The 26,596-nt window shown below is 41.3% G+C and overlaps 1 long non-coding RNA gene across 1 annotated transcript; it reads left to right on the top strand.

Annotated features, from left to right (window-relative positions):
- On the top strand, positions 1–25,366 carry LOC120397011. The gene is made up of 3 exons (XR_005593616.1): positions 1–171; positions 16,613–16,720; positions 25,224–25,366. It is a non-coding gene; the product is annotated as an uncharacterized LOC120397011 (long non-coding RNA).
- The last annotated feature ends 1,230 nt before the right edge of the window (positions 25,367–26,596 follow it).

The following is a 26,596-nucleotide window of genomic DNA, read 5'->3' as shown; positions in this document are numbered from 1 at the left end:
ATAAGAGGCTGGGCCTTCAGCTTAGCTGGGCTGGAGCCAGTGAAAGAGGCAGACGTCCCTGCCTTGCTGCCATCTGCCAAATACCCAGAGGAGCTGCTGGGACTGCCATCCACCGAATACCCGAAGAAGATGGAGGACCCATGAATGACGGATCCCTATGAACAGACTGGGGTAGGAAGGAGCACAGGGAAACCAGACATTAGTCCAGTTTGGTGCCAGGAGTTGAGTCAGCATGTTGCAGTGGGATCCCTGCTGACCCAGTGGCAGGGACCACTGCTAGTGCCCTGGGCTAGGATCCAGTGGAGTAGGGTGGGACTGGGCCTCCCTACCCCCCGTCGCCAACCCCATCCTGGGGAGCAGCCTACCCACCTGAGGCAGGAAGGCCTGTGTTTGTTTGCTGTCTGCCCCAGCTAGGGAGGCTGGGCTGAAGACTGCTAACTGCTTTGCCTCACCCAGAGTGCTAGAGCCTGACGGTGGTTGCCTCTGCCCAAGCAAGGGAGCTGAAGTGACAGACTGCTGATTATCAGACCCCACCCCAAAGGGCCAGGGCCGTAGACCACTGACTACTAGTATACCTTGCTAATCCCCTGCCAATTGATTAGTGATAGCTTGCTAAGTGGTGTAGCGAGACGGGGTGGCCTCCCTCCGAGGCTGACCACTCGAAGCCATTACAGAGGTATAGCAACTTCAGACTGTGCAATTTGTATCTTTAGTTTATAAGCAAAAATGCAATGCAAGTTGCATTTACCAACAGAATCTTTTTGATCTACAATTAGCATCAGAGTTGTATATAAAACATCTCAGTCTTAAATGTCTCTATTTATCACAGCAGTCTACGCTGTTTATGTTTATAGAGCAATTTGCACAAATGCCTTTCGATTGATGCAGGTTTAGTGTTTCTCTCTTACAAATGATCATATTTATATAATTTTTTTTACCTCTTGTTACATTGTGTTTTTCTTCCTCTTACACTGCCTCTTTGTCAGGGAATAGCTTCATTCATTTCTCAGAGACAATTGCTTTAACATAGGCAGATGGAGAACCTCAAGAGTGAAACAAGAAAACCATCTCTATGTGACATAACAGAGTCCCCTGGGTGCTAGTGTGTATAATACTTTTTAAAAGGCATGTTTTACCTTAGAGATAAAATCAATTACTTTTAATTGTGGTTCTCAGCATGAAAAGGTTAGAAAATCATATGTTTCAGTTATCCACATAGTTACACCAATATGTTCAAAACAGAAAGACACAGATAAACATTTACTAGAAAAAATAGAAACTTATTTCTATTGGGAGCACACTGATGTGTTTTTTATGCATGTCTGAGTGAAGATGATATGTTATATCTCAAAGCTGTCTTGGGTCTGTCTCAGTCATGATAGATTTAAAGTGTCCAGAACCAAATCCAAATGCACAATTCATTTTTTCATTACTCTAAAGCTTGGTGTTTCTCTAAGTCATCAAATCATAGCAGTTTTGCAAAATGACTATAACTTCATTAATAATCTCTTTCTCATGTAGCTGTCAGTGATATAAACAAGCATTAAAACTCCACAGGGATACTACGCTTTAGAGATGAATCATACACACATGAAAGGATTCAGACATTATGTAGGGAACTCAACTGCGACCATGGAATCACTCCTTTGTCCCACAGGGCAATTGCAAGGCTGCAATGGACCTGCCAGCCCAACCACAATCTTCATATAGGGGGCTTGGGGCATCGGGTTCACATAAGTACGGATCCAGTAGCCCCTCTTCCAGCTTGTCCCTGTCCTGCCTTAGTGTCCTTGACCTCTTCATTGGCCTGTTTGGTGCTGGCACATAGCCTTACTGAGTGGCATCATACAGACTCTCTTGCATGGCTGCTCCATCACCTCCCTCCCCTCTGTCCAGGCCAATGCAGGCCTAGGCAGCCCCTGGCACGTGGTGAATTTCACCCTAAAAGAATGGAGACTTGGGACATTAATGGGGCTCGGCAACACACTGCCGTGCTACTTGATACGTTAAAGAGATGTTACATTTAGCAGTTTCATACAGTCAAAAGAGACTAATAAATATGTCAATATGAGCAAGAAAGTACATAAAGAGGAAATTAGGGGATCACATTCGTACTGAGAAAAAAGCCTGTGCAGACAAAGGGCCAGAATCTGCTCTTAGTTACACTGGTGTGAATTCATAGCCTCTCTATTGACTTTGGTGGCATTTGTTCAGATTAACACCCACGTAAATCAGAGTAGAATTTGGTCCAAAATGTTCACCAGTTAGTTATTAATGACAAAAGGCAAACCTGCCCACCAATGGCCAAAACAAAATGTAGCTTCTGGCAGTTAATACCTCCACCCCTATCTCCAGGATCCATCAATCTTTGTTTCTCCTTATCATTAGTCTTATCACACTTCACATACTTCTAAGCATGTGATGCGATAACTGAATTACTGTAATATGTTTTACTATTCGATCACTGAGTGTTCCTGGCTGGAAAGCTAAACTGCAGCATGAATCTCCAATTGCAGCAGATGGATACAACTAGTTCCAATGAACTCCCAAGGGAGCCTTCAGTAAAGGAAAGTAGCAGAATATTTTTAAACGGGTTTGTTTTGTTTTGTCCTCTGCACTCACTGTCAAAGTTTTGTCCCCTATCATTTGCCTCATTAAACAGGCAGGGTGGGTGAAGTATTATCTTTTATTGCACCAACTTCTGCTGGTGAAAGAGACAAGCTGTCGAGGTATACAGAGCTCTTCTTCCAACAGCAGTTGGTACAGTAAAATATATTACCTCACCCATCTTGTTTCTCTAATATCCTGGGACCAACATGGCTCCAACAGTGGAATTTGTCTCATTAAGTCGGAGCTGGGGCATCAGGACCAATGTCAGCTAAAAGAGGGCTTAAAATTCTGCAAATATCTCTGAAGACTGCATGCACATCAAAGCTTTACTGGACTCTGTATTAAAGAGGAGAAACATCATTACTGCTTATAGTTAGTAATATATCTCTAGCCATTCGGCCTGCTTTTGAATGGCTTCCTGTCATTCTGTAGGTACTGTCGATATTGACTTTAACAAGTAGTTGCCAACTCTAAAAAACTGAGCCATTGCAGTGAAAAATTATAAACTTGTCATTTGATATTATAGGTGTGGCTTTGAAATCAGGGAGGTACAAGTCGTATTCTCTATGGCTCCAGTGTGACTGTATGTGCTGGGCTTTCAGTCTAGGGCATTACATTACTACATTTGCTTTCATGTCAACCAACTGGATAGAGTTCAAAGAAGAGCAGGGTGCTAGAGGGACTAAGTTATGAGGAAAGATTACAAGAACTAAATGTGTATAGGTTGACTAAGCAATGACGAAAGGGAGACATAATAGTCTGCAAATGTTCAAAGGGGCTTAACGGCAAAGATGGCGAAGAATTATTTAGAGCAGCCCAAAGGGTGTAACTGGGAGGAATGGGATAGAATTAAAACCTTCTGTACACTTGGGAATAGCCCCACGTTAGCAATCAGTGGTCAGAAATCAGTGCTGACCTCTTAAGTACACTCAACAGTTTGCCCCATTTGAGCAGTCAGGGGAATTTCACCTGGTGGACCTGATTTTCAAAGTTACTGTGCACCATTCACTAGCTATAAATCAATTGAATTTGCAGGTGTGGTCCCCTGGTAATTCCCCTTTAGCTGAAATGGCGCAAAGCCCAGCTTGACCTTTTTATGCTTATGGGTTGGCACCAGTTCAGCTACACCAAGGCTATTAGAAAGGGAAAATGTAAGCTGAATAACCAGAAATATTTACTATGATCAAATGTATTATGCTGTGGAATAGTTTCCCAAGGGAAGTGATGGAAACCTCATTACTGGGGGCATCTAAAACTAACTGGTCAATACACTAGAAACTGTACTGTAGAGAACAGTCCTGCAATGGCAGGGAAATGGACTTGGATGATAGTCTAGTAGCTCTTATCCATCTGTAATGTATCCAGGAGATGCACACATCCCATTCCTTCAGGAAAGCTTAAAACCTAGATCACAATGTTACATTTTTAGTTTGGAACTCAGATTGTTGTTGTTATCCTAATACAAGCACAAGGTGGATGTTATGTGGGGCCAGCCTATCAGGGTTGTTATTGTGGAACAAATTCTACACATGTAGAACTCACTCTGATTTCAATGGAAAACCTGAACCTGCATACAGACAGAATTTGGCTACACTGGCATTAATGGCTAGCCCCCACGTACCTTGTTATATTCATTTTTTTCTCCTGTAAAGCAATCATTTCCCACTGTGATTCTGACTGAAGGAAAATTTGACACCTACATTCATAATCCAGTTCACAAAAAGCATATCCCTGGATTACAAAACCTTAGTGAAGTATCCAGCCAGACACCAGAGGCAAATTGCTGCTCTGAAGACCTAGCAGCAGATTTTTCCTAAATTTGTCAAACATGACTGGAAAGAAAGAACTATAAAGTCCAATACTGTCTGCCACACTCAGACATGAAAGGCCACAAGGAAGAAGTTGCTGAATCTAGGACCCAAGAGACTCCTAGATTTTGCTTTTCAAAAAGGATCCAGCTGTTCTAGAATTCAAACTTACCAAAGCTTGGAGCAAGAGGTAGACAGGGATTCTTAACAGCCAAGGCCAATGCAGTGTCAGAATAATCAGAAATCAGGAATGAGCAGATGCCAGGAACCCCAGCTGCCCTTCTTGGCAAATGAGCCAAACATCCCCTTCTGCATTTCTGAATCCACAATATTATGGGATTTAATTAAAAAAATAAGATAACCAAGAAGGAAAATAACACCAGTACAGGCACATGTTTTAGTTAAAAGAACATTGGTGTTTAGAAGGAGTCTGAGCTATTGCATCTTGCCTGATGGAAAAACCCTGCAGAGCTGGAGTGATTCCCACAGAATATATAGCCACAGCAAGGAACAAAGACACAGAAAATGATAAAGACTCCTAAGTGCAAGTGCCTATTTGGTTTTGAGTTAGATGTAGTGCCCTAAAGCTCCATTGACTTCCATTAGAGTTTGGGGTGTGCAAAGGATGCAGGATCAAAAGGCTAGAGTGGGATCTTACCTGCTGCTGTAAAATGGCACTGCGTCAGTTTCATGTTTGAAACCCACTTTCATATGTCACCAGCCTCAACTAGGACCAAAGAGAAGGAGTGATGAATGTGCGGAAGGTAGGTAAGCACATTTGCTTGAGCTCTCTTCCCTTCATCAGCTCTGCTGCTCCCTGCTGTACAACATGTCTCATGGCCTGATATCGCAAATCAAACTGGCACCTGAATAGGAAAAAATATCTCTGACCTTCCACATACTCTGCAGCTGGGAAAACCACAGAGATATTTGGCTTTATTAACTGAATTAACTGAAGCCAAAGAGAATCCCTGAGAAACATTCCCATGATAAAAGATTATAGCCACCAAAGATTATGGACAAAGGCTACAGCTGCTTGTCTTTGCCAGATCTAAAGGGATAGCACTTCTTCATTTTCAACCATTAACCATCTTGAAATTAGCAGCTCATGTTACTTTTCCTAAGTTTTACTGAAGCCTGCCCATTCATCTTTAACAATAGTGAATAATTTACTAACATGAAATAAAACCAGGATGAGAGCCTGCTTCTCCTCTCTCTCACAGTGAGGCGAATCAGGAGACATTCTAGTGAAATCCAATCCATGGTGTTAAGCAACTGTAAAACAACACTTAATATGCCATTATTAAAAACAAAAAGACACAATCCAATATTTGCCTTGTCTTCTGCATGGTTTATTTCATCTGAATGCTGCAGTACGTCACCGGCGTGTGAATTAATGTGTAGATTTAGTACAATTAAGCATCACCCTGGTAGTTCTTGTTCTTTTGTCACCTGCCCTTCTTGCATGTACTCATCAGGAAGACTAAAGTTTGCTCATGAAGTCAAATACATTTCCTAGATTTAAGAGCAGCAAATGTAAAGTAGCATTTTAAAAACCTGAACCTATTAGCTTTCTAACAGAGAGAGAGAGAGAGATTTGATATATACATAAAAAAAACCAAGGCCAAATCCTGTTTGCCTGCCTTGTGCAAGTAAGCCCAATGAGGTCAGTCAGCCAAATTCTGCTTTCATTTACACTGGTGTAAGTCTAAAATAATTCCATTGATTTTGGTGAAACTTCTCACACAGGAAGGTGAGCAGGATTTGGCTCCAAAGATCTAATTCACGTAAACTATCTGACTTTGTGTTTTTCTCATTGAATCGGTAAGAAATTTTCAGTCTGGCCTGAACGTGTCCAACTTTCCTTTTTTCTTTATTTGCAAAAGTCCTCTTGTATCCACCTTTTCACAGCAGGCACACTGCTCGGCTCAATGTGAGGCTAATTAAAATATGTTTCTTTTGTTTATTCAGCATAGTGTTATATTAAAATCCGGTGTGTGTGTGTGCACACGCACCTGGGTGCACATTTTCTTTTTTACTCTGAAGCTGTTTCTTGAAAACATGCCAGTGCTATTGGCCTTTCTTTCCCGAAGCATGCATTTGCATCGAGCAGTTGCAGATCTACATCGGTTGGCATACGCTTGCAACCCCACTACATGCACTTGTTTTGGGTATTTTTCACACATGCTCTTAAAACTTTGAGAGATTTTCTTTTAAGCCCTGTGATAATGAGGGTAGTTGACACTTCTTGTGATTAAGGAATTGTGTGCTGTGATGGCTATGCTCATGTATTGTTTTATAATACTCGTCTCTTTCCAATGTGTCTTTTCCCCCAGAGACCAGGTATTTGTTTTTATTGTACTAAGATTCGGTGTATTTTTAATGGCATGATCAGAAAGTTTTCCCCAGAATTTACTTACATAGGTGATTTTACTGGAAGTCAGCATTAATAGTCTATGGGGGGAAAGGATTTGGGGTAAAAATACACAAGGCAACAAGTCAAGTTATGCATCCCTGAAAATATCATTTATGTGGAAGTGTTTCATTTGACTTTGGTGGCACCTTAGGATCAAGGCTTAAGAATAGTTTCAGAAAATACATTTATATTACAAAGACTGGAAAGAGGGAAGAAGAGGACAGTACTGGTACATCATGAATGAAATCCATCCCAAAGGCCTACCCAACACTTAAGTTCCACGTATGCCTTCAAATTAGAGATGAAGTGGAACATAAGTTTTTCTAGAGGATTGGTGCTGATCCTCTTGCACAGAGGCAAATTACACCACTTGTTAGCACTGTTATATCACTGCAATTGTATCCCTAGTACCCAGGTTGCAGAGGGATGACTTCTGTCTGGACATATCAGATATAACAGTTCCTGTTCAAAGGCCTGATCCAATGCCATTGAAGTCAACAGAAAGACTCATTGACTTCACTGGGAGTTAGGATAGGCCCTGAATGAATAGAAATGGAAATGGGGGAAAGAGATATATAATAGTACCACAATGAAATCACCACAATCATGTGAGATCCAGCATGCTAGGGTTTTCACCTGTGACGGGCTGTGCAACCCCCACTAGCCGGAAAAGAGTGAATGAGGCTCAGAGGGGGTTGAATAACCTGGTAGGCCACACCTGAAGGAGAGTTAGTCTTGATAGGCAAACACTGATTGAGGGTGGAGCCCAACTGGGTAGGAGCAGGCGGGGCTTATATAAATCCAAGAAATGAGAGCAAAATGGGCTCCAGTGTGAATGCCTGCAGTCACTCTTTGGGCTTAGAGAGGGAAAGGTGGAAACCCAGAGGGAAATTTGAGCCCAGGATCCAATTCCTGAAGGAAGGGTTTGCACAGAGGGTTGGTGAGAGAGAAGCCTGATTGAGGTAGAATAGGAAGCAGCCCATGGGAAAGGTGGCAGGGTTTAGGACGGTGCAGACCTTGACTGATGATTGTATGGTTCCTGGGCTGGAACCCACAGTAGAGGGTGGGCCCAGGTTCCCCAACCAGCCACAGGGAAGTGGCATAGGCTTGAATTAGAGGACTGCTGAGAACAAGACCTCGTCAGCCAGTCCAGTGAGACTTTGATATACTAATAAATAATAATAATTGGAGATATACCAATCTCCTAGAACTGGAAGGGACCTTGAAAGATCATTGAGTCCAGCCCCCTGCCTTCACTAGCAGGACCAATTTTTGCCCCAGATCCCTAAGTGGCCCCCTCAAGGATTGAACTCACAACCCTGGGTTTAGCAGACTTAGCTGGAGGGCCAAGCCATGAAGGAGCACCATGAGCCACAAGGAAGGAACAATTGAGTCCAGAGAGTGATCACAGGGCAAGCAACTGGAGGGGTCATCAGGCTGGTTGAGAGCTAATCCCAAGATGAGACACAAGGAATCACCCCGGTAGTGAGCAGCAAACCCTGTGACACCACCTCTCAAGGTTTTCCCAGGATCATCCATTTTTTTAGGTAGCCTCCTTGGGAAATCTGTAAAGGTGCTCAGTACACACTCCCATCTGTCCAGTTTTATGGGCTCAGGATCATCCCAGATGTCCTGGATTTTTGTACCTCAGAAGTTTAAACCCTGCAACACCCTGAGCCTCAGATTGGGTGGAAGCAGCAGCTCTCCTTGATCAACTGCCACCCTTTCTACTATCCAAAACAACTCTAATATATTGGTGGCAATGTCTATGATTCACACAGCAAACTATGTGCATCCACACAGCACTAATTTGGTTAATATACTAGCCTTTAATCAGCCATAATTTCCCAGACCCATTCTTTATTTAGAGTCTGTCTAGGGATCTATGGCATGATCTAAGATATATCTGCTCGGGTATAAATGCTATAGGTGGATACAGGCAGCTTAAATCTGTTATCAGTACTAGCATAGAAGGGAAATGCGTACTATTTAAATCCAAGTGTCAAACTACTACTATAGTAAATCTAGATTAACACTTCCTTGCAGTCTCTCACGTTATGTCACAAGTGATATCACCTTTTTTCTTAAGCAAGTTGGGCCTCACCAGCTGGAGACTCAGAAATGCCAATTAAAATGAGGAAAAGTGTGTTAATTTTTTTTATTCAACTAAACCTAACAAGGTATGTAATGGTGTGAAATGCTTCCTGGTTTGTGAACTTTCAAACTGTCATTCTGAGGAGAGTATTACAGACCAACCTCATTCTAAATTGGCTTGTGACCCCCACCCATACATCATTTGCATTGAAAAGTCCCCTATTTACCCAAATAAATTGAATATCCCCATTCTAGCCACAAAAACAGGAATCTACTGGGATTTTGGTTTGGGTTGGAGTCTCTTAAGTTGCCCTTATTAATTTTTAAACATCCACAAACCAAACTGTAGAAGGCTGAAGACCTATGATATGTGGCAATCTCGACCCTCTAACTCACCAAGCTTAGTTTTGAGTCTTAGAATTTTGAGTCTTAGAAAAGGGTGGGGTTCCTGGTCACAACCTCATGCAAGACATAAGACAGCTGAGGCTGGATAACAGCACTAACTCCTTCCTCTCCTTTTTCTGCCTTTCAGGTCAATCAGTATTTCCCATTCCCAGCACGGTCAGCTGTGTTTTTCTGTCTGCTTTAGGCAACATTAGCAGCAGCCACATCAGACAAGAAAACATCCCTATTAAGGATGTTGGGCCAAAGCTAATCTTGGTCTTCATTTGCTCCTAAAATCTGGGCCATATTCTGTCCTGCACCAAGATCCACTTGGCACAGGAGAGAACATAAGAACAACCATGCTGGGTCAAACCAATGGCCCATCTAGCCCAGTATCCTGTCTTCTGACAATGGCCAATGCCAGGTGCTTCAAACAGAAAGAACAGAACAAGGCATTGATCAAGTGATCCATCCCCTGTCATCCAGTCCCAGCATCTGGAGGACAGAAGTTTAAGAACACCCAGAGCATGGGGTTGCATTGCTGACCATCTTGGCTAATAGCTATTAATGGACCTTGCAGCTATCAAGGGATGTGGAGGGTAACAAGAAGGGTTTCTACAGCTATGTTAGCAACAAGAAGGTCAGGGAAAGTGTGGGACCCTTACTGAATAGGGGAGGCAACCTAGTGACAGATATAAAAAGCTGAAGTACTCAATGCTTTTTTTGCCTCGGTCTTCACAGACAAAGTCAGTTCTCAGACTGCTACACTGGGCAGCACAGTATGGAGAGGAGATGAGCAGCCCTCAGTGGTGAAAGAACAGGTTAAGGACCATTTAGAAAAGCTGGACATGCATAAGTCCATGGGCCCAGATCTAATGCATCCAAGGGTGCTGAGGGAGTTGGCTGATGTGATTGCAGAGCCACTGGCCATTATCTTTGAAAACTCATGGTGATTAGGGGAGGTCCCAGATGATTGTAAAAAGGCAAATATTGTGCCCATCTTTAAAAAAGGGAAGAAGGAGAATCTGGGGAACTACAGACTGGGTCGGCCTCACCTCAGTCCCTGGAAAAATCATGGAACAGGCCCTCAAAGAATCCATTTTGAAGCACTTGGAAGAGAGGAAGGTGATCAGGAACAGTCAACATGGATTCACCAAAGGCAAGTCATGCCTGACCAACCTGATTGCCTTCTATAATGAGATGAGGAAAGCAGTGGATGTGATATAGCTTGATTTTAGCAAAGCTTTTGATACGGTCTCCCATAGTATTCTTGCCAGCAAGTTAAAAAAGTATGGATTGGATGAATGGACTCTAAGGTGGATAGAAAGCTGGCTAGATTGTCAGGCTCAACAGGTAGTTATCAATGGCTCGATGTCTAGTTGGCAGCCAGTATCAAGTGTCCCAGGGGTCAGTCCTGGGGCCAGTTTTGTTCGACATCTTCATTAATGATCTCAATGATTAGATGAATTGCACCCTCAGCAAGTTCATGGATGACCCTAAACTGGCGGGAGAGGTAGATACGCTGGAGGGTAAGGATAGGGTCCTGAGTGACCTAGACAAATTGGAGGTTTGGGCCAAAAGAAATCCTTTGCACTTCAACAAGGACAAGTGCAGAGTCCTGCACTTAGGACGGAAGAATCCCATGCACTGCTACAGGCTGGGGACCGACTGGCTAAGCGGCAGTTCTGCAGAAAAGGACCTGGGGATTGGTGGACAAGAAGCTGGATATGAGTCAACGGTGTGCCCTTGTTGCCAAGAAGGCTAACGGCATATTGGGCTGCATTAGTAGGAGTATTGCCAGAAGTTTGAGGGAAGTGACTATTCCCCTCTAGTCGGCACTAGTGAGGCCACATCTGGAGTATTGCATCCAGTTTTGGGCCCCCCACTACAGAAAGGATGCGGACAAATTGGAGACAGTCCAGTGGAGGGCAACAAAAATGATTGGGGGCTGGGGCACATGACTTACGAGGCGAGGCTGAGGGAACTGGGCTTATTTAGTCTGCAAAAGAGAAGAGTGAGGGGGGATTTGATAGCTGCCTTCAACTCCCTGAAGGGGGATTCCAAAGAGGATGGAGCTCTGCTGTTCTCAGTGGTGGCAGATGACAGAACAAGGAGCAATAGTCTCAAGTAAGAATGATGCAAAGAATTTATTTAGCTTCTCTGCAATGGCCTTGTCTTCCTTGAATGATCCCTTAGCCCCTCAATCATCCACTGATTGTTTTACAGGCTTCCTGCTTCTGATGTACTTTTAAAAAATTGCTGATAATTTTTGAGTCTTTTGCTAGTTGCTCTTCAAATTCTTTTTTGTCCATCTAACTATCCATTTACACTTGACTTGACAGAGTTTATGCTCCTTTCTATTTTCCTCAGGAGGATTTGACTTCCAATTTTTAAAGGATGCCTTTTTGCTTCTAATCACCTCTTTTACACTGTTGTTTAGCCATGGTGGCATTTTTTGGTCTTCTGACTATTTTTTTAATTTCAGTATACTTTTAATTAGAGCCTCTATTATGTTGTGTTTAAATGCCGGCAAGCTGCATGGAAACTTTTTCACGTTTGTGACTGTTCCTTTTAACTGGCATCCTCATTTTTGTGCAGTTCCCCTTTCTGAAGTTAAATGCTACTCTGCCTGGCTTCTTTGGTATTCCCTCTCCCCCCGGATGTTAAATGTAATTGATATTATGGTCACTGTACCCAGCAGTTCAGCTATATTCACCTCTTGGACCAGATCCTGTGCACCACTTAGGGCTAAATCAAGAATTGCCTCTCCTCTTGTGGGTTCCAGGACTTGCTGCTCCAAGAAGTGGTCATTTATGGTGTCTAGAAACGTTATCTCTGCATCCTGTCCTGAGGTGACATATACCTAGTCAATATGGGGATAGTTGAAATCCCCCATTATTATTGAGTTTTCTATTTTTATAGCCTCTCTAATCACCCTGAGCATTTCACAGTCACAATCACCATCCTAGTCACGTAGTTGGTAGTATATTCCTACTGCTATACTCTTATTACTCAAGCATGGAAATTCTATCCATAGAGATTCTATGGTACTGTTTGTTTCATTTAAGATTTTTACTATATTTGACTCTAGGCTGTCTTTTACATATATTGTCACTCCCCCACCAGCACAACCTACTCTGTCATTCCTATATATTTTGTACCCTGGTATTACCATGTTCCATTGATTGTCATCATCCCACCAAATTTCTACGATGCCTAGTATATTAATATCCTCACTTGATACCAGTCACTTGATACCAGTCACTCAAGTTCACCCATCTTAGTATTTAGACTTCTAGCATTTCTATACAAGCACTGATAAAATTTGTTACTTTTTAGTTGTCTGCCTTCATGTGAGAGGAGGAGGATTCTCAGGGAGACGGTTACAGCTAACTGATTTTCAAGCTCCAGCTGCCCCTACTAAGTTAACATAGCCTATGGGCTGATTTAATTTACAACAGCTGGCTATATGCCTAAGGGACCATATGCTAGCTAAGAATTTGTGGTGCACTATCACACTCTTTCTCACCCTTATATTTCCTCCTCAGCCATACCCCCCGATATACACTCTATGCCAGGGTTTAAATTGGGGTAGGAGGGGGAGTTGACATAGGAGTTGGCTTTCCTGGCTTTGTACCATATGAATGTCACCGCCACCACAGAAATTCTCTAGTGGGCAGCTGTGGACAGATTCAAACTCCATTGCTCATGTGGTGCAAAAGGGCTAGAACAAGGACAAAGAATCTATCCCACTCCTGTCTCCATCAGTGCCCCGAGTCTGACTTCAAAGGGATTTCTAATAGCTTGACAAAAAGGGCCCCAGGCCCACAACAAATCCATGGACCTAGAGAGAGCTTCACCAGGATCAGTTTCCAGGGTAGGATCAAAGACCATGTCACACTACAAGGCACAAGTCTCACTGACATCACCTATGGAATATGAAGTGGCCTATGAGATATGTAAGGTCATTTCATTGACCTTTCCCAAAATTACTCGCCCTTCTTAGAATCAGAGACCAGGATGGCAGCATTTTGTATTAAAGGGCAGTCTTTTGAGAAGCTGTGTTCATTTGCAAAGTTGTGTGCTATTGCCTGTTTATTAGTTTCCAGTAGTTAAAACATGTGCATGATGCATTTAAATTATGTGATGGTGACAGCAAATTCAAACCTTCCCAAAAGCAGCAAATGTTAAAAAAAATGATGTTAATTAGGAAATTATTAAATAAAAGGAATTATTAATTGAAGAAAGTCAGCCAGCATACAATATTATCAAGGATAATGGCTCTATTATTTAAAAAGTGCCGTTCACTATTGGTCATTGGTCTATTAATAACTTAAAATAAATAGCAAGAATGTCAGAATGGTTATTCAGAACAGTCCCACTAGGAAGGACAAAGACCTGCAAGAAGAAAATATACAAAGCAGGAAGGTTTGCTTTAGTTTAATTGAATCTGAACTGTGTGCAGATGGTGGCTGCTTGGGGAAAAAAAATAATAAAGTGCATAAGCATCAATGGCATACTCACCTAAGAAGAAGGGAGCAGGGTCAAAGTAATTGAATATGAAATTGGAATGCACTGGAGGATGCAAAAGAAGAGAAGCCCAGTGGAAAAGGTTGGGATATCTGTCATATCATAACATGACATAATATATTAGAGATGACTCTCAAAAGATAAAAGTGTTACTACACATAACAACAAGAACAAATAAAGGAGGATTTTCCTTTAGCATAAATGATAGGAAGGCCTGAATTTTAGGAGATGATCATCTTGGATTCTATTCCACATGCTGCATGTGAGTAGAATAGCTGATAACCATAATGACTATACAGGAAAAGTCACAGATTTGTTACAGTAAGAATGTGGAAGATACTCCTCTTGTGTCAAAGACACTACACCGCTAAAGATACCAGCCACCACACCAGTTGGAGAGAAGATGGGCAAAAAGCACGGAGATGGCTTCAAGGAAAAATAAAAACCCATCAGAGCTGTGCCCAGTGGAATCTTATCAAGGTCTGTAGCAGCACTAAAAGTCTCTTCCTGGGAACAGTCTAGAGCTGAAGCCTGACACATTTTGATGTGCTGGGTCCATTGCAAATGTGGATCTCTGAGAGATGGTCAAAATTACAACTATGCTTATATTAGTTGAGAAGTGCAACATTAGTGGACAGATCAATGTTCAAGTAATGATTCTTTCTTCTTCACAATGTCCACCAGGGATTCCACCTCTCACAGAAATCAAACAGATCGCAGTCAAATAATATCCTACTACATTAAAATAAAGAGGAAAAAGGAATCCTGAAAATAACATTATCCCAAGATTTCTCATCATGCATAACAGAATTCAGGAAAATAAGACTTTTAGTATCTTCCTCCTCTGACAAAATAGCTGTAGCTACTGCTGCTGCTTCTCTTTGTTCCTGGGGCACTAGCGACCTTCAAAAATTGTGATTAATTATATCCACGGCAATCCAAAACTTCTCAGGGTAAAACACTGGAGCTTTTGTACCAGTACTGGAAGTCAGATTTTATTAAATCATTTTTTTTCCTTCTCTGACTCCACAGTCAAATAGAACACATCAGGAAAATTGTGTATGTGTTTACAAGAGAAGCAAACTTTTTGTTTTTAAGTTTCACTCAAAGCAAAACCTATTCTGTTATTTGAATATAAATGAGATGATGAAAATACTTAAGACATACATGGCACTTCACTTCTTCAGAGCATTGTAATTCATTATTATCTTCTGATTTAGGTCGGTGTCATTACACTAGCTGTTTCTCAGTTCTACATAGCAAATCTTAATTCCTTAATTGCAATGGGCCATTTCCTCAGCTGGTCTAAACTGCTGTTGCTCAGCTCTGTCTCAATATTTTGTTCTCTCAACATCCACAGGACTGTTATGGAGTTGCCTGAAAGAAGAATTTTGTCCCCAGTTAAAATTGTTCTCTTTATTAGTATGTTTAAACATGTTTCATTTTAGATTCTAGAATATATGGGAAGAATAGTCCTGTACAAAACTCTGCCAGGACAGAAATGGTGGGTTCGTGACTGGAACTTATTAGTTTGTTTGATTGTTCCCATTGAAAGCTTTAGAAAATAAGATTTCTCTTTTAAAATGTGAAGTTCCAAAGGAAGCCAAACACAAAGAAAAACACAGAATAGCTTCTGGACTAATAGCAATGGTGTATGTGGAAATGTCTGCAAATCAACTGCTGATGATTCAAAGATGGCTTTATGAGGAAATCATAAATGTCATCTACATGGAATAATCCTCCAAAGAATATATTATATAATCACTGCTTATTCTTTTTAATTCGGTGTACATAAGTCAATAGTCACAAAGTCTCTTGTACTAACAAACAATCTCTGTTTCTTATTAAGGTATTAAAACTTTATTTCAAACTCTGTTGAGGGAATTGCGATGTCATATTGTTAGCTATTCATGTGAAACGTTAACATTCCAATCTGAAGGGAAACATTAAAATAATTGGATAACCTAGGGTGCTATAGATGATGCCATCTCTACTGTGTGATGGCATCCCAGGCCAACTAGTCACAAAGCCATCCAATTGTTAGACAATGACTATCCAAGTTAGTTACAGAGCTAGGAAATACTTCAGATTACTCCAGATATCTGCTTTATTTCTCTCCCTGTTTTTCCTTCACTAGAGGATATTTCTAAGAAAACAGATTTTTGTATCTGATTCTGATTTCATTTATAGTTATGTAATTTGATTGTCTTAATAGAAAGCCTATTTATTTATATCAGGATAAGTGGGATGAGAATCGGGTCCTTTCTTTCTTAAAATACTCATCCACTCCTGTTCTTTCTCCTGGGAATTAAAGGATCAGTTATTGTATTTGGACTTCTGTCTCATGCATCCCCTCTGATATCAATGGTGTAAATCAGGGCAGAATTTGCCTCAGTCCTCAGTGACATATAACTGTGGAAATTATGTCACAGAAAATGTCATAGTGACTTCAGATGGTGATTCCATTTTTAGTATGTCCTAATGAAGGAAAAGACATATGGAAATGAGTGTGGCACATATGGAGCATAGTTTGTAAAAAGAATGTTTTTAAAAGCTAGCATGTCAGCAGACAGCAGCTCTTTAAGACAAACCACTTATAGGATCAAGTAGAAGTGATGATAAACAAAAGAAGCTTCCCTAATACAAATAAAACCCTTTAAGATGTACTTGACTGCTTATTGGAAATAAGATTCTCTGTATCTAGCAGGGAAAGTGTAAATTCCCCAAAATTGCTACAGTTGTGTCTTTGTTGTTGTTGTTCTGTTTTTAGCCACTCTTGCCATCTTCTGGCTTAGATGAACGTTCTCCTCAGCTCAACCCAGCCCTCCTCCTATTCCTCATCAGTTCTGTGAAGATGGGCCACCTCCTGAGAGAGAAGGTAAGACAATATATCTGAAAAACTGCTGAAATACTTATTGGCCCCCTGGGAAGGTGTCCAAGCTTGCAACGGCCCGGGCAAAATGATCTCACGTTTAAAGGGCCAGCTGCCCAGGAAGCATGCTGGGAAAGGGCTCCTATAAAATGATAAACCCAAAGTGGGGAGTGCAGTAGTGGCCAGATAGTCAAAATGGCTGGAGCTCTCAGGGAAAGGGGGCTGAATTCTGCCTCTCTAACAACTAATGATCTGGGTGAAAAAGAGTCTGAGCTATCCCAAATTGTACCCCTGTGTGCACCATATCTGAGCTAGTGGTGTCTTCTGCTTCTACTGCTGACAGTACAACTCCGCTGGGGACTTGAGACTAGCCTGTGCTGAAGCCCATAATGCCACGTCTTCATGACTATTGTTATTCATTCTAGCTGGAATAAAGCTAGCATAGGTAAACATACCCACTCTACAGTCACACCTTAAACTGCGGTGTAGACCTGTCCTGAGTCTCTCCCAGGCAAGAAAAGCTTTGGCTGAGTTACAAAATCAGTCCATGAAGCTCCTCTCCTTCCCTTTATATCCTACTGGCTCCCTCAAAGATTTCCCTTTGAGCCACAGCTTGATAGAGGCACCCTCTGGTTCTGTATGAGTATGTAAAAGGAATTTCACACCAGGGGCATGCCACAGGCACGTTCAATGTCTCTAAGGGTATGTCTACATTGTAATGTGACAACTGATTCAGGCTCACGGGGCTTAGGCTGAGGGGCTGTTTAATTGCGCTGTAGACATTTGGGCTCTGGGTCCCTTCCATCTCGTAGGGTCTTAGAGCCCAGGCGCCAGCACAAACCTGAACATCTACACTGCAGTTAAACAGCCCCTTAGCCCGAGTCAGCTGGCATGGGCCAGGCATGGGCTTTTAATTGCAGTGTAGACATACCCTAAGTGAAAGTTCAGAATGGGAGGGAATGGTCAATATTACCACCTCTGTGGTCCTGCAGCACCAAGAAATTGGAGAGCAGTCATTTTGTGATTATTACTGGAAAAAGTGCTCAGTTAATAGTGAGCTTCAGTCCTCCGTTGGAACTGCACTATTGTGTCTACTGCCATTTCATTTTACCAATGTATAAAAAACACAGGCAATCTAATATACACATTCTGAAGGGGGAAAGACTTCCAGAAAAATATACTGAGAAGAGAAGACTGTCCTGTATTTATTCTCAAGCTGGAAAAATAACACTTCACACTTATATAGTGCTTTGAATTTTAATCCTCAGACTGCATTAGTCAGAAATATTATTGTCCTCATTTTACAGAGGGGAAAAGCCGATAGAGAGGCTATATGAGTTGTCTCAGACTAAACAATGCACCAGTCATGGAGTCAGGATAAGAACTCAGGAATTCCTATCTCTGAGACCCCAGTTCAGCAGAGCATGCTGGTACTCATCTTTTGTGCATTTGAAATTGCCCACTATTATGGTTTGGCTATGAATTGCAAATCCTCCTAGCTATAGGGCTGGGAGAAGAAGAGCCACTGTTTAATTTCCCTTCCTGTTACTAGATGTCCTTCTTCCCTTAAACACTGTTGTGGACTAGAGTATTAAATGTATCCTGGAATATCAGGCAGTTAGTTATGCTTAAAAAAATAGCCATACATTTTAAATTTTCTACCTCTGGCTACTATCATTGATTAATAGAATTTAAGGTCCAAAGGGACCGTTATATCATCTTGTCTGACCTGAACATCACGGGTCATTAAATTTCACCCAGTTACTCCTATATGGAGACCCATAGCTTGTTTGGCTAAAGCATATCAACTGCCATAGCACTTTTGTCCTGTTATGTTCCTGATATATATATATATATATATATATATATATATATATAGATAGAGATATATATATGTGTGTGTGTGTGTGTGTGTGTGTGTGTGTGTGTGTGTGTGTAAAAAAAGAAACAGAGACTTTGGTCAAAAAATGGAATAGTTCCTATGTTTGACAAAAGAAGCATGATTAAAATGCACTGAAGCTGAAATAATGACCGCGCTCTATCAAGATTAACACTTGCAAACCAATATGTGCTGCATTTCTAATGAAAGTAATAGCATCTAAAATTCATCCTGCCTCAGAATATGCCTTATACTCAGAAACAAATCCACCTGACTATGGCTCATAAGCATGCAGTGGGCAGATGACATATCAATGTATCTTCAGCAACAAGAAGGAATTCCAACACCAATAGTAAAACCAACATGCAGTTATTTGTCACCTTGCTAGAGCAACTTTCCCACCTGGTAGGGTCAGAAATTTTCAGAAGGAACAGTTTTCCTACAGAAAATACTGATTCCACAGAACTGAAACATCCTGCAGGCCATTTGATTCAAAGTGTCATAACAACATCAACCAGAAGACAATTTGAAGAAGAAAATAGATGTTTCACTCAATACTAATCTGAGCAGTTTTTTAATCATTTAAAACATATATAAAATGAAATTTTAAAATATGCAAATAAAATACTGAATTCAAAAGTTTCAGTTTGAAAAATTGAAACATTTTGTTTTAAATATTTTTCTTCAAAATGAAACTTTTGAATTCCGTATTTTATTTGCATATTTGATATTTCATTTTATATTTTATTTTTTTTTAATTATTTACACCAGAAAAACATTTTTCAAAATCTTGGCATTTCCCACGGAATGGGTATTCTGAGTTTTGACCAGCTCTATTTTCCACCATCAGTGAGAGATCTAAAATGCCAGCTAAATTCAGAATTGGCTACAGTATTTTGCTAATGAAGATAGCAATGATAATTACCATTGCCATTATATAATTACCAATCATAGTTAAACAAGTGAAAATCTAGGCAGCATATCAGGAAATGTCTCCTAACAGAGAAGTCTATTAGATTTTGAAAGATGTTCCCCAAGGCAAGTAGTGGAAGCTCTGTCACTTGACTCAATTAAACTAGATGAAACACTAGAAAATACACTGTAGGAAACAATCATGAACTAGCCAAGCAGATGGACTAGATTACCTAATAGGTCCTTTCCATCACTAAATTCTGTGGGCCAAATCCTGCTCCAGTCAGTGCTGCTAAAGGGATCTGGGATGCCAGCAGATGCATCCTGTGCTCTAGGACTCCTGCCAGTAGAAAGTGTTCTGTTGGGTGAGCACTAAGAGTTTTGCAGACAGATGCAGTTTGGGACTGTTATGAAGTGGAGAAGCATACACCTTCAACTAGAGCATGTGACTCACTGGTCAATATGCGTTACGTGTCTTCCCCTGTGCCCAATCTACAGAGGATGAGAATGTTATCCAGATACTTATAAGTCTGAAGAAGCTGCCTGTGCTCTTTCCCCCATGTTTCAGAAGCACAGAGCAAAATCTAGAATCTATGCATCTGATTCTGTTAATGGTAATTTTGCAGTTAACTTGAGCAGAGGCAGAATTAAGCACTACGATGAGGTTGTTCTAGCTATCTAGATTCTAACGCAGTGCCCATCCTCATGTTAACTTGAAGTCTCCCAAAATCATGGTCTGTGCTCATGAAATATATCTTCAATATAACCTTCCCATGAAACTCCCTGAGGCTATCAGAAATAAAACCCATCATCCCTATCTTCCAACAATGGAAGGCTTTCAGAACTTTACACAATTGGTCAGAAATCCCATGTGATCTAATATTTCCCTGACCAGTACCATGTACACATCTGTATTCAAAGCCTACATTTTTTATAATCTACAATAGTATCCATAAAACTTCTAATTGAATGCTGATCTCCATTTATCTTCCACCTCACTCCTTCCAAACACTAGAGCAAATTTCTTGATCAGAAGATAACCTGGCTCTTCTTTTATTGCTACAAGGTTCTGAACACCTGCTCTTTATAAAAGCATAGAAATGTAGGGCAGGAAGGGGCCTGCACTGAGGCAGGACCAAGTAAACCTAGACCATGCCTGACAGGTGTTTCAGTTCTTAAAAACCTTCAGTGACGGGGATTCCATAACCTTCTTTGGAAGCCTTTTCCAGAGCTTAACTACCTGTACAGCTAGAAAGGTTTTTTTTATGTCATACAGCAAAATATTAGGCAATTAAACACGTAGAGAACTAGATAAAACAAAGCTAGTCTGTACACAAGAAATTAGACAGTATATAGTAACAGCAATCACTACATTGCAGCACTGAGTGAGCTATTAATGTGTGTGTGTTCAATGCAAAATTTAAAAAAAAAATTTAAAGTGCTGGGACTTTTATGTGTAGGATTTAAACCCACACGAGTTGAGCTATTCAGAGGTAAGGTGCCAATGCAACCTTAGTTCTATTTGCCTTGCCCCGTGATGCAGTGCCCATTACATGACTGCATAATCCTGGGCAAGGTTAAGTCCCTTAGATGATGTGAAACAAGGTTAAAAGGACTTTTAAAGTTAATAAACAGTCATTAAGTAATTGTGTAAAATATCTGTTAAAAAGTTTCAAAATCATAGTTTCAAACAGATTTCCTCACCTTTGTTAGTAACGACATTTTAGACTATTAGAATTAAATAATTTTCAGCCTCTCCATTACTCTTTACTAGTCACAATGTTTACTTTTTACACTTCTCTCAATTTGAACAATGAAAATAGATCAGTCAGTTTCACTTTCTGCATCTCATGCTCTAACCGAATGCCACAATACTTGGGTTGCAAATGTTGCAGAGGAATGTTTATTTGTTTTAAAAAATAGCTTCCAATGGAATTATTATTAATTATTATTATTTTATTAGGATTACACTACTTTAATTTTGTAAAAATTGGACCTGACAGTGTCAAACTGCAAATTGCTTGATATTGTTATTGAAAAGAAATGAATGAGATGTACTTCATTAACAGTTTGCATTTTTTTTGTCTAATAAATATTGAGTGTGTAGTTGTACTGTAGCTGTCATAGTATTATTCTCCTCAAAGTATAGCAGGGGAAAGTGTCCTCTGCTACCACTTCAGTAAAAGTTCCTCTCACTGCTGCACCCCATCTAGAAGTCACTTCTGTGATATCTCCCAATGCACAGTCCTCTGCAACAGTATAGAATCCACTGTGGATAGGGAACCAATGGTATATAAGACCCTGCACTTTTCTCCCTTTCTTAATTCAGTTCCTCTACCCAACCAATTCTGAGTTTGTGTCTAGTTATGGTTACTCCCAAATTGGCACTGGAGGAATTCTGGGTAGAAAGCTTGTGCAAATAAAACTCTCTCCATAGTTATATTTCCCCCTGTTTACCAATAGATGGAGCAGAGAATTCCTTCCCCTCTGGAGCTCATGTCCATCTGGAGTTCTAGATAAATAGCTTATGCACATGAAGCAGCCATCCTGTGGCCATTCTTCCTTGTTCATCGATATATGCGAGCAGAGAACTCCCTACAGGTTTTGGCCTGAAGGCTTACACACAATGAGTGCCATCAGAGGGCTCACAAACAATTTAAAGGCATACTACACACCTAAAACTGTTCTGTATCTTTCTGCTTCGCTGGAGAGTTTCTGCTTCTAACTTTCCCCATCTCTCCTCCTGCCTGGCTTCCTGCTATCAGTTTTAAAAAATCGCTCACAGATCCCTATAATCCCCACTGGCACAACTTGCACTAAAGCCTACAACAATTACAATCCCTGTGCTCAGAGAAGCCTGGGAACTTCTCCCTCAGTGTTCCCAAAGGGGACTAGGATGAGGCAGAGCCATAGCTAATCCTCCTCCTAGCACATTAGAATGGTGCAGCCTGCTTCCCATCGACAAAGGATGGTTCAGACTGTGCTGTCCCATACACCCAAGACTACTGTGGAGAGATTGACTCCACACTCTCCTCTACCACAGACAGTGGTTAATACCACAGTGTGGCCCAAAATGAGAGAGGTTCTGCTGGACTCTGTTGGGGTAGAGCAACACCAAGAAACTTTTAGATATGTGTGACAGGAGGAATGTTGGGACCCTACTGGGAATGGAGGCTGCACGAAGTCTAGCACCTGTCCACATGTTCATAGGAAGGAAGAGCCACATGTTGCCAGGAGTCTAGGTTAGGTGACTAGAACAACAAATGGGAGAGTTCTCAGAACCAGTTGTGGGGTTAAAGCCAGGGCCACTAAGTGCAGGGATCTTGTGAGACCAAAAGGTGAGTCACCAAGTGCCAGGAGTGGCTCTTGGCAGATCAGTTGGGAAGGCAGACCACTTGACAGAAGAAGTTGAAAGGAGCATGTAGCAGAGGAAATTCAAATTATTTAGATTGGGATAAGCAGCAGAATTGTTCCATGCTTAATTGAATGGAACCCAATCCCCACCTCTTTTGTAGTTTACCCATCCCTGTCCGGGAATTCTCTGCCACATACACATTCTTTCTCACTGGGGTGTTCAAAGAGTTCTAAGCATCTAAGAGGACACATTTTCCACACCAAAACTCAGAATCTATATTTCACCAGAAGATACAGAACTCAGAGCACAACTTTCTTTGGATTCTGTACATTAGCAGGTTGTCAGATTCAAAGGGGCAGATTTCACAGTGGCAGCAACATTCCTTTAGCAACAGCCACATTCTTTTGAGACATTTTGTTCTAATTTGAAAAAGGGTCATGCCTCTGGCAGCTTTGATTGGAGCAGTGCACTGAGCCGTGTGCATAACACCCACTCTCTCATTTGAGAAGCAGCACTTTCCAAAAACAGCCTATGGAAGGAAAGCTCATGCATCTTCTCCACTAACCATATATTTGGCCTATAAAACTCATCCACAGCTGTTAGGTTAGCTGCAGCCCATTATTCTAAACTTCTAATAAAGAAAGCATTGCATATTAAGAGAAATGTCCTGCCGATGAGGTAGCTCTGAAGGGGGTCGCCTTGATTAAACTAGGTTGTTCTGCTGAGAAGTCCTCAATGTGCTCTCTTGGTTATGGCTGTTAGTGCGGCAGCAGGGTGACATGAATTGCCTTTTATCTAATTGGAAAACTCCCACTGAGCTTAGAAGTACTCATTTAGACAGGCAAATCAATAAAGGAAATGGTAAGCATGAGAATATAGAGGGACTATAGAGTCTGTGCTGGGCCTATAGGCATCCACCTAATAAAGATTAACTCTTACCAGTTTGCTGTGATTCCTGGCTTTGGGTTATATTGAGAGGCTGTTCCATTTCATCCCGTGATAGCGTTTTAGTGGAAAAAGCAAAACGCTGGTGTTTAAAGACATAATTTAGCCTTAGATATATTTGAAGGAAGGGGCCAAGTAACCAGATCAGAAATTAATCTTCCCTCGTTCCGTTAAAAGGGAAAGAGAGAAAAACTAACTTGAAGAAATAGCATGAGCCATGGCAGTGTTTCCAATGCTATAATGTTGAAAGTTGGATTGTAATCTAGGGCTCCTTCAGATTTGGAACAACCACTAGGGAGCAATGAAGGGTGCTCATTTTCCACACCCTCAACTTTTTACTGTCCTTTATGTGTGTGCCCTCCACCCCATTATAGCGCTAGGATTCGTGTAGTCTCACACATACACACACCAGTTTTAAAAATGAGATTGCACCACTGCTTCAAAACTGTTAAACAAGGTTGCTTGTCAAACAATTCTTGGCTTCAAAAAAAAAATCTGAAAGAATTCCTCTAGTTACTCAGTTTGAGATTAAAAACAATCTCTCCTGTTCCTTTTTTTGCCATTTCTTCTCCTAAATCTCCTTCACCACAGGCTTAGTAATATGCCCTATGCTCACTGACTTCAGGCATCAGAGAAAAAGCCCTGTTTAATAATGTAAATATCTGTTCCCCCAGTGATGCTAATGAGGAGTTCTATGCATAAATCACTGCATGCATCGATGGGAGATGAGATCCTGATGCCTTTTTGCTGTCTTTACCCACTGAAATGCGGGCCTGATTTTCCCTCTTATTTAGACCAGCATTACACCCATGTAATTCCGTTGACCTTAATGGGGTTACTCCTGATTTGCATTGGCATAAGTCAGAGGAGAACCAGCCCATTGTGCGAGAATGGGGGACTTTTCATAGTGCTGCCATGATCACAATCATTCTCCAGACTAATTTTTAGGCCCTTACTGAAGTGACTCGTTTCCTTTTTGTGGAGGTGGGGGCAGGCAGCAGTTCTTTTTTTTTTTTTTTTGGTTGGTTGGTTAGTATTGTTTTTTTATGGTAACTCTCAGTGAAATTTGGAGGAATACCATTCACCTCTCCAGCCAGGTCAGGATACTGGAGGCGCATTGTTTGTCCATGTAATTCATGTGAATTTGTATTTTAAGCTAGAAACTTCGGTGGGAGCTACACCAGTTGAAAATTTGGCCTTTTCTTTTTTAAACTACTGTCTGCCACCCCAGCAAACTGTAGAGGAAAAGCAACTTCAACTCCTATTGAAGTGACTGGGACAATGATTGGAGCTTAGAGATTCAGAATTGCACTTTCAACATAAAAAGTATCCTTCAAGCTAGCACACAACAAATATAACATTTTAAAATGAGGGAGGGGACCATAACATATGGCCTTATGTCATTCTCTGCCGTGCAGGAGACCTGGGATCAAAAGAAACCTTAGGACTCCCACCCCTTGGACACATCTGTGACATTCTTGATCTCCAGGAACATGGCTCCATGCTGTAACAGAATGGGGAGCCATCTGCCCAGCAAGCCTGTCGTCCATGTTGTTTTCACATTGGCCATTATTGTTATCATTGCAATAAATCTTTAAGAGGCCTGCACAGTCTCCACTCTGTCCATCTCTCCTTCTTGCTCCCTTGCGTCTCACCAGCCCCCATAACAAATACACATTTGGAGCAGATGCACCAGCGAGGGCAGGTAGGTGAGATTGTACTCCCAACAGAACAGCTTCAGTTTCTTTGATCAGAGCTTTCCCGTATTAACTTAAAAACAAAGATTCAAAACAAAGAAACTGAATGCAGTCTCGGTGCCCCCTTATGGACTTGTCTAGTTCTTCTTCCAGAGCGCCACTGTCCTTGCAGCTTTTCTTTCAGAGCTTCACAACCGGCCCTAGCTCAGATGTCCTCCCAGCCAACCGCTACTCCTGCAAGTGTCTCCCTCTTAGGCCTTCCACCGGACCAGTGCAGAGAGAGCCCTCCCCTTCCCTGATCCTGAGTCTCTCTGTACTGAGTGATACTGCTTCTGTTTATAGCAGGTGCTGCTTTCAGCCTGCAGTCACTTTTCAGCCTTAAGGAACTACGCCTTGGAAGAGGGCATTGGAATATGCACTCATGCCCAAGAGCAGCACCACATTACAGGGCCCAATTGTGCAATCCTGACTCACGGAGGGTAAAATTCACCCCTGTGCAGAGAGTCTGCGCAAGGTTTATGCACCATTTAAGTCCCGCATATTTTGAGTACTTAAGTGGGGCATAGTCTTTGTGTGACCCTTTTGTGCCAGTGTGAATTTCACCCATTGAATAGTTTTTTTTACAAGCAGTCTCATTGACCTTAACAGGACTACTTGTGTGAGTCAGTACAACTCAATAGAAGAAAAAGCTGCACAATCAGGACATTAAACAAATTCTTGAATAAATCATTGCTGCATTGCCTTTTAGTTCATATCTCCCCAAAGCCATCAAAACCAAAGTCTGAACGATCAAAACCAACAAACAGAAACCAAATTATCCTTTAAAGGGGGTACTTTCATTTGTGCTAGTGCTAACTTGGAAAGGAAAATGAATAATAAAATTAATGGATTTTTTATGAGTTCCCTTTACTCTTATTGACAAAGTATGTGTTTTAATAAGGACTTTATATCCTCCTGCTTGATCCCACACTGAAGTCATGGTCCTGTGCTTTGGACATCAGTCTGTTGCCATGGAAATGATTGTAATATCACAAATAACGCAGCACTATGATTTCACTGCAGGATCAAAGAGGAAGAAAAAGGCAGGCTAGGAG

Source organism: Mauremys reevesii, linkage group 2, assembly GCF_016161935.1.
Source record: "Mauremys reevesii isolate NIE-2019 linkage group 2, ASM1616193v1, whole genome shotgun sequence".
NCBI lineage: Eukaryota > Metazoa > Chordata > Testudines > Geoemydidae > Mauremys > Mauremys reevesii.
The sequence above is the reverse complement of the archived record's forward strand: the minus strand, read 5'-3'. Positions and strand labels throughout refer to the sequence as shown.